General features: G+C 38.4%; 1 long non-coding RNA gene across 3 annotated transcripts; it reads left to right on the top strand.

Annotated features, from left to right (window-relative positions):
* The first annotated feature begins 2,966 nt into the window (after positions 1–2,966).
* Positions 2,967–9,401, top strand: LOC137863198 (uncharacterized). 3 transcript variants are annotated; one of them, XR_011100739.1, is made up of 4 exons: positions 2,967–3,265; positions 5,774–5,881; positions 6,996–8,050; positions 8,923–9,401. It is a non-coding gene; the product is annotated as an uncharacterized lncRNA (long non-coding RNA). The 3 variants fall into 3 exon arrangements; XR_011100740.1 differs by lacking the exon at positions 5,774–5,881 and having other exon boundaries at positions 2,967–3,275; XR_011100738.1 differs by lacking the exon at positions 5,774–5,881.
* Positions 9,402–9,639: the final 238 nt, after the last annotated feature.

Genomic DNA, 9,639 nt, shown 5'->3' on the forward strand with positions numbered 1-9,639 from the left:
CTTGGAGTTAGATAGATGGAAGGGACTGGGATGGTTTAGTCCGAAAGAGATTAACCAAAGCCTGAATGTGGTCTTTCAATACGTAGGCATACGTGTAGGGAGCTAAAGAATAAAAGATTTCACCACAGGTAGAATGAGAAATAACAGGCTTAAAAAAGCTGTGAAGAAGACTTAGATTGGAAGAAGTTTACTGCCATTAAGATACTTTAATCACCAGAAGAAAATAATTGTGCAATTTCTACCTTCTAAGTCTTTTAGGAAAAATAAATAAATAAATAGCAGAAGCCTCTTTCTGAAGGACATAAGCACAGTTAATCTTGTTTGGGACAGGGTGACATGGACTCTGATGTTCTTTACAGTCTTAGTTTCTGTGCTTTTACTGCAGGAATCGGCTAACTAGGCAGAAGGATTTTACATTGCTAATCATGGACGAAAACAAGTTCTTGCCATGGAGACATAGAACTGCAGAACAGGAAGGACTAAATTCCCTTCTTGACTCCTACAAACTGTCCCCACAGCTTTGAGCAAGCTGTCTCTTCTGCTCTGTGCACATAGCATGGGAACCGGATCTTCTGCTTCAGAAAGGGGAAGTTGAGGGTGAAAATACTTTCCCGTGCAGAGTACTAGCATGAAAGCCTATATGCCACTTATGTTGTATTTAGAGCTCTTTTGAGACCTAAGAGAAACTGAAGTGGTGCAAAGTCTTTAGCTGGATTTTTTTATTTATTTTTTTTTATCAGAAGAATGTTTCACCCTGCTATCTGAGAGATGTGCAAATATTCACTGAGGGGGTGTCATAAAAAGGTCTATAAATAATCAAATATGAGCCCCCATATGAATTATGCATGGGATACTTATAGAAAACGTGAGTGTCTTGCATTAGAAGAAATCAGAGCAGTGCCACCGAAATCACATTGCTATTTCTATGAGGTATTAACTGAAAGCTACAAGACCTCATTTTTAAAACAGGCTACAACAGGTGCTTGCAGGTCTGTTCAGATAAAAATTGTGGCTTTGTGGAGGCAAATATTAAGAAGTCTCTAAAATGTGTTAATTTATTATGAATAGAAAGTAGTTTGATGTTACTTTTTAAGAAAAACAGTCACAATACAACATTCATTAGTCCCTAAGTGAGACAGGGGCTTGTCAGTCAATTAGATTTCTGACCCTTAAATCATGTATGCTCTTCTGAAAATTCTGCATTCTGCACCTGGAGGTGAGAGGTGCAATATCAGTAAAATGTTTTACTTACTATTCATTTTATTGAACTGCCTTGCTATTAGCACTAATACTTCATTTACTCTCACTAAGTTAAACCTAGAAACAGGAAAAAAGAAGGGGGAAGAGGGGTGCATTATAAAACGGTTTATTATGGAACATATCACCAATAGACTTTCCTGATATCTGAACAGAGCCCTGTTGGTACCAAACAAAAAATAATTTATTTACAGAAAGTCCTTGAGTTGAGCTTATTTTCAATTTGATTCAACAAAGTCCAGTGAAGGCAGGAGCTTGCTAGAAGTTTTTCCAAATAACCATTCCCCATCTTCCTCTAGTATTGATACTTTCATTATTTAAATGTTCCACTCCATATTTTATCTAATAGTGACTACAGAATCAAACTTACCCTCTTCTCTGATGGACTACAAATAGGCAGAATGCCCTCTCTTATTGTCCAAAAGGTAAATAGCCCAAAGGATGAAAATTCTTATCAGTAAAATGAAGGACAATATTATTAAAGTCTTCCCATCCCTGGTCCACATACTGCCCACAGATGGAACCTTAGTACTAGCTTTTTGGATGGTTGCCTGGGGGTCAAGGTGGTCAAAAATGTACTGCCATGTTTACCACATTTTCGATATCAGCTAAGTAGGACTAGTTATTACTCGCTGACACCAGAGAAAATGAAGAATAATTCCATCAATGTCAATGCCATTACAACATCATAAAATTGGCATAAGTTAGTAAAAAACTGGGCCTACTGCTCTGAGGTTCTTTCATCTCCTCTGCATGTTCCCTAATTTGTCATTACTAGAATAGTTGCTATAACTATCCTGATGAAAATATAAAAGAGAGACTTGCATGGCCCATAAACTCAATGAACCATTAAATAGGTGACAATAATCTTGATAGAAGTTTGGAATATTTAATTAGCACAAAAATGCACTTAGTGAGTGAGTTCAATTGCTATCACGGGTACTCCTCAAAATAATAGCTGAAGATTTTATGTGTCCATGAAATGCCTTAGAAGACATTTAAGAAAAGAAACAGACAATATTTCATGTATTAATTGAGGATCAGACATATCTGTAAGTGCCCAGTAATAAGCATTTCCAAGGAAAGTTAACCTAGATCTCCTGGAATCCCAAAGGTGACTTCGTTACACCTGAAGTCAAATCATTCATTGGCAACTTTTCAGTAGCAGAAGCTCATAAAAATACAGCTGAACAGCAAATACTTAGTCTTTTCAACAAACCAGGGTCCACCTACCAACAGAAGATTTCGTAAAGAATAAAAGAAAATAAAAAAATCATTGGAAATGATGTAATAATTTTCCATTTTAGGAACTTTCTTCCCACTTGTAGTTGCCTAACAGAAGGTTTCTGTTCATATAGTTTCAGTACTTCGTATAATTTTCAGTAGCAGGAATCTGTTTATACCAATATTTTCTTCCTGTGTAACATTGCCTCCATTGGTTATGATGAAAAGACTTGTGTACATCTAGATTAAGCAGTATAGAATAGAAGAGTGTTTTTAATAGTTCTGTCTTTGGCACTTGTGCTGCTACTCTTGAAATATCACACCCACTTTCTGTCATCCACAGGTGAGATTGTGTCTACATTGAAATGTACTGCAGAATAATCAGAAAGGTTCTGTATGGTGAAGCAACTAATGCAGAGCACCTGGTGTCACTTTAGCAGTTGGAGCTCATTAGGGTTGGAGCACTTAGTTATATCCAGAAGGGGAGTCCAGTCTGGGCCTTCTGACATGGCTCACGATGTGATTCAAAGGAGATTAAGTAAGGATGATCAAGCAATTTGCTACAAAAATATTCTGCTGATCTGAAAACAAAACAAACTAATAGTGTAGCACCTTGAAGATGCTGAAAAAAAATATGTTGTTGGGTGAATGGGGGAGGGGAGTAGAGGGAGGAGGTGTTAGAGGATAGCTCATGAATGAACAAAGGATTGCGAAACATTTTGGAGAAAGAGCCTTAAGGAGCTGTTGGAGACAAGATAAAGCACTGACTTGATCTCAGTCAGAAGTAAGTGAGTGTAAGTACTTTGTCAAGTACCAAATGCTGCTACTTTGGCTGGAGATTGAAATTAGAGGAATTTAGACCAGAAACATGATACATGCATGTAAATTTATATATAGCTATGTATGCATGTGTATATGTATGTGTATATGTGCATATATATGCATATGTACATGAATACGCTTTTACAACAAAGGTAAATTTTAATGTAGAGTAACAACATTTACTCCTATTATACTTTTCATTGCCTATTGTTAACAATTTTCTGATTAAAATAATATCTCTCCAATTCCCTTCCATGATAACTTTATGTTAGCCTCAGCTGTTGGACTTAAAACAGAAAAAGAATTCAAAGAAATCTTATGACCTCTAATATGTGGGCAAGCAGAATAGAGATCTGCAACAATCTTTTTGCTATTAACTTCTGTGAATCTGTCATTCACAAGCTGCAAGCTGAAAGCTGATACCCCATACATTGCGGTGACCGTTCTAGGACATCTCTACTAACAGATGTTTCTATTCTTGTCCAAACACCTTCCTTCGAAGTTCTGTTCTCACTGTGACCTTCATACCATAACTTGTTATCTTTCTGGCAATGTTTCCAGAGTAGTTTCATGGAGCAAAGCTGCTAAAATAATTTGTATATAGGTCAGATAAATATTCATAAATGTTTGCCTGCTCATCAGTACTAGAACAGACTGTCGAACTTCTTGATGATTTGTCACCTTTCTTGTTGCAATAGATACAACATCTGGGCAAATTTTTTTATTTCTCCCTTTTCCTTAGAACTACATGGATCTTACAAAACCCAAAGTGATTTCTGCCACAAACTTTACTGTAAAGCGAGGCTCTTCACTCATCATCTACCTCAATTAGATGTTAATTACCTTAACATGATTTTTATCATGTTTATTTTTTTTCTTTTCTTTTTTTCCTTTCTGACTATATCAAGTGTTTTTTTCTCTCCTTTTCCTCTTATGCTTGTCAGTGTGCAACAGTCAACTTGAAGCTTTTGCCTGACATTTGGTGGTCCAGATGCTCATATTGCTGCTTGACCTGCAGGTGTTCTTATCATTGGAAATAAATTAGTTACCGTGTTAATACTTACATCTTACTTATGGAGTTAGCAAAGTCTTGTCTTACAGTGTCTGTAGTGAGCAGGAGAGGTGTCTGTTGCAGCGACACTCCTGTGTAGCACAACTAGACCCCCCAGCAGAACTGATGGGTATTATGGTGGCTTTCAAAGCTTGGTGATTTCCATCTGTCTATATTTGATTGTGTTAAAATTTGAACAATGAAACTTTCTTGTTACTGTAGTGACGCTTGGTTTCATTACAGTTTGTTCATGGATCTTTGGAGATAGTGGGAAGAAGGGTTAGAAAAAAATGTTTCTTTGATTTATACCAACAGAAATATTTCAAGAGAAACAACAGTCTGTTTTAGTTAAGCCAGTTACACTTGCATTGTTGATTTATTCATCTGAATTTACTTTTGTTTAAGAAAAAATAAAATGCTTGACTGTATAGCTAAGAAAATGCAGGCATAGCAGACCTAATTGCAGCTTTTCCTCATGACTGTAAAATTAGGGGCTAGATTTAGTTTCTCAGAGTCACGCTCTTCTCCAGGCCTTCAGAAGGCATCTATACACCATGGATAAATACTTTAGGAAAGAGGGGTTGAATGGCTAACACTGAAGTGATCTTGAATCTCAGTTAATGGCCATGAGATCTGGAGAAAGAAATGACCACACTTTATTTTCTAACCAGGAACTGCAGCTGTGGGAACAAACAGCATGTAATAAACACTTGAATCAAAGTTTGTGGGAGTTTTGTTATTGACTTTGAAGTAGGCAAGTCTGAGGCCTTTACTATGGAAGCTGTGATTCTGTTTGTGTTTTTTTAATGGCTAAAATATCCCACGGTCAGCTTGAGAGTAAGGATTTCATTTTTGGTCTTAAAAAGAAAGGCATGAAGGAGAATTCCATATTGTTGTGCAGTCTGCCTTTTATTTTGAAGGGCATTTAAAACAAAATAAAATAGCATAACTTGTGTGAAGAGAGTTGTGTTTAGGAAAAAAAAGTTCAAAAAATACCATGCATGATTGATCTCAAGTCTGCTTGCCGATCCAAAGACAACACAGCACGGCAGTCAAATATACATTTTATGGGCTTTTGTCTGTTTTGCAATAACAGTGGAAAGCATTCTTTAATTAAAATTTAAAACCGTAACTGATTAATTTTCTGTGTAAACAATCCCTGTAAACATGGAAAGTCAGCATTTTAAGGGCACAGAGGTATAAATTCTGCTTCCTCTCCTGGCTGCTCAAGGGAAAGATGGCAAGAAGGGAGGGGGAGTTCAGAAAGAGACCCAGGAGGGGGGGGGAAAAGTTCAAGGCCTTGGTGTTCCGTACTCAGCGTACACCAGCTGCAGGATCTCGCCTGCTGCCCATTTCTCTGTGCAGGAATGTTGGCATAGACTCCCTGGTCTCTCTGGGATATGATTTATTCTCTCTCAGATGCTGGAGGCCCATTTTGGAGCACCCATTCTCCCCACGAAGAGACGCTCTGGCAGTAAGTTGTGCAGAGGGATGTGCAGCTCTTGCAAGATGGGAAGAATGATCTGGGTACATTCTCTGTGGTTATTTCAACTTCTGCTGGTGAGAGTGATAAAATGGGATTAATTGCAGCTCCTTTCTTACTTGTCTCAGCTTTCATCGTCATTTTGTTATCATCTTCCATAGGGTGTTCATGGAAAGCTTGACAAATGTTAACATCTAGGTTATCAGAAATACTTTTCTGAGGGATCTAGGTAACCACAACATAAGGACTCTGCTGAAGTTGCTAAAGTCTTATGATCAATGCCCACCTTACCCTTCTCTGGGTGAGAAAAACAACCAGTAGCTATTGCTGCGAGTGAGCAGATAAAGTCTGAGGTTTCCCATTGGCACTGCAGGATAGTGGAGTTATCCTTTAGGAAAAGATCTCAACATGCATAATAAGTGGAAGGGCTTCCACCAACAAAAGAAACATTAGATCTGACAATTAGAATCCGCTTTCCCACCCTCACAAAGTAAGATAATACTTCACACAACAGTTTTAGCCATATCAGTGACCAATGGCTTCAATGAGACTGCTTTTGGGGTAAGATATCACTGAGTAAGCATCACAGTAGTAAGACTATGCTGATATTTCAAAGGTTTTTTTTGTTTTGTTTTGTTTTTTTGTTTTTGTTTTTTTTTTTCCTTTTATTTTTTTTCAGTTAGAGGATAAAAAACATTCATCAACACTTTTCTATGCTCTGTTTCTTTGCCCAACTCTTGTTAAGTGTGAGCACATCCAATGCAATGATTCAAAAGTGTCAAGTGAAAGCTCTGTGGGTGAGATGAGTTGCAGGCACTCTGTCTTTTATACAAGTGTCTTTCCACCTTATATAAAAGCCTATAGAAATCAATAATAAACAGAAATAAATTATGCTTTTGTTACTACTGCTTTGCCTGCGGACTTAGAGGATTTTTATCAATTATATTAGATTACGTTGTAGGAAAGGAAAGAAAAGGAAAGGAAAAGATGAGTTTGAAATATGTCTCTGATAAGACTGGAAGGCTTTGTTGGCTCACATGAGAGTTATTTCATGTAATGCATGAGCATTTACCACCGTGGCCATTACAACTCCCTTGCCTTAACTGAACACGAATCTGATTTTTGTTCACACTTTCTTCATTCTTTGTCATTTTGCAGAAACCAGAATGCAATATTTCTCCCTGATAACACTCTTTCCTGCCTCTCCCCAAACAAGATTCCTCAAGAGACAAATTCCTCCGGAGGTCCAGTGCTGTGAAACATTTGTAAGGATGTCTCCCACCACTCCAGTCTTGGAAAGAATCATGCCATCTCACACAGACCCTGCAGTTATTTGGTGAAACAGATCCAACTAAAGTCAATGGTAAAACATCTGTTGGAGTTTTACCCAGGAACTTTAATGGAGCCAGGATGTCAGCCACTGAATTTTGGCACTCTGTAGTAGACAAATATTGTGATCTGAGATTCTCAAGACAGCTGGCCTCCAACCTTCCTGTCTGCACACTAGAAATAATTCTGGAGTTTATCAGTTCTGTACCATAATCAGTTCATCCAGCCATAAAACCTATTGGTGTCCTTGCTTAACCATTTATCTACCTCTATACCCTCTAATATGGCTATTAACTTTCCTACTCTAATTAGTTATATTTTTATCAATACAAGGTTGGATTTAAGGGAATAAAGCATTTTCTGCCAAACTATTTGTCCCCAGGGTTTCTAAATCTTCCTTTCTTTACTATCACTGAAAAGGGATCAAAGTGAAACTCAGGAGACATATGTGGAACTTCCTTCTGGAAGCAGGGAATGTAGGTTATATTCAAGGTGTGATGGGGAGCAATTTAGCTAAGCGGGGACACTAACATGTTACAGAGTGCTCCACAGGCAATTTCTCATGGTTGTGCTCCCAGCATTCTGAAATACACACAGGCCAGCAGAGGGTGGAAAATATTGGAAAAACCAAGGCAGAAGTGGTGTAACCCCTAAGGATTGGCTCCTCCATGCTGAGAGAGATTTACTGTAGCTGTTGCAAAGGCTGTTTGTTGAAGAGAAGATTAAACAGGAGACCCTATTCAGAGCTAGTGGTCACTTAGAAGATCTTGGAAGCATTCCTGGACAAGGACACAGCCAACCGAAGCTCAAGCTGAGCCTCGCAAAGCCATCCCTACTGCACACAAAAGCACCAGGAGCTGTTCCCATCCCATATTCAATTCAGCGTAAGTACTCTTTTAAATGTTAGTGAAAAGGAATATCAGCCAGGCACAAAAAAGGACAATTACGTTATAGTTTTGAACTAAAAAGCCAATCTTTCTGCATTGAAATGAAACCTGAAAGGCACAAGCAAGGGGGTTAGAAGAGGAGGGACTGGGAAAAGGGGGGTGGGGTGAGGACCGAGATGAGAAAAAGACTTCAGAAGCTCCGGCATTTGCTCAAGAGCCCTTATGTCTCTGAATGGTGCTATTTCTCTCATGCTACAGAGCCACAAAGTTGATTCCACCCCCACCCCCCCCTTCCTCTGGCAACGCGAACAAGATCATAAACGTCAGATGCAGTCTTGTCGCTTTAATGGTCTCATGGCTATGAATAAAAATGGCGCGGTAACAGATTTGTTAATTGACTTTATGTGCAACTGGCATACATTAGGCAGCTCCGTTAACACCGCTCACAAAGCTGGATGTGTTGCTGTTCTCTCCCACCGCCATCGAATTAAACTTTTAACAGTTGAGAGACCAGAGGGTTAAGCCTAGGAGGCTGGAGTGATATTTTCACTGCCTTTGATGACACACTAAAATACAGAACGTCTCATTTTGCAGCAGAACATTGAGTCTGCGAAGCCGATGTACATGTGGTTACTATTTGCAGAATTTGGCATTTTCTATGAATAGCATAAAACAGGCAGTGGATCAGCTGTCATGTTTTGACAGGGTTGTCCTTTTTTTCCGAATGCCATTCTTTTTTTTTTTCTTTTTTCCTTCTTTTTTTCCTCCCTTTTATGCCACAAACCACTTTTTTTTTTTTTCTTTTTTCAGTTTTCCAAAGAAATCTATAAGTTGCTGAATATTATATTAAAGACAGTTTTTGCCCACAGGTCCAAAGGAATGAAAACCCTGCTATTATGAGAGACTGTGAACTCCAGGATGATGGTAGAAGGGAATAGCATCTGCGCATATGGACCAGTATAAAGGATTTAATCAAACATCAAATTTTTTTAAAAACAGATTGCACAAATATCCACCAGGATTTATGTCCACCTGAAAATCATCACGCCATGACAGGAGTTTTTTGAGACGTGCCCTTGGGATCTCTACTTGAAGCCTATGATTCTTTGATCTCCTTAGGGCTAATGAACTTATCTTGTCCCTTCTTTGAGATCAAGATTGAGAGTCTATTTTTGAGACACTGATGTCTGTGAGGTCTTACACTAAATATTTTAGTATCTCCATTTTTATACACTATTTCTAAAATGATGAGATGTTTTATCCCACAGTTTGATAGTGTCTGTCAAGTTGGACTATAACCTTAATCATGATTATATACAAAAAAAAAATAAAATCCTGAAAATATCAACACGTATCCAGTGCCCAACTCTCTGGCTGACCCTCCAATCTGCTCACACCATGAACGCATAAACAGTGCATTTGATCATTAATTTCTTTGCTAATGTATTTTGGAAGAGTAGATTTGAAGTGTGCATCCCTGGGTAAAAAGCCATCAGAGCGCTTCTCCTCTATTTGCTCCTTGTAGGGGTGGACGGAGCAGCTGGGTCCTGGTCTACATGCATTGCGGATTTGGTGGGATATCAGTG

Source organism: Anas acuta, chromosome 12 (genome assembly GCF_963932015.1).
Source record: "Anas acuta chromosome 12, bAnaAcu1.1, whole genome shotgun sequence".
NCBI lineage: Eukaryota > Metazoa > Chordata > Aves > Anseriformes > Anatidae > Anas > Anas acuta.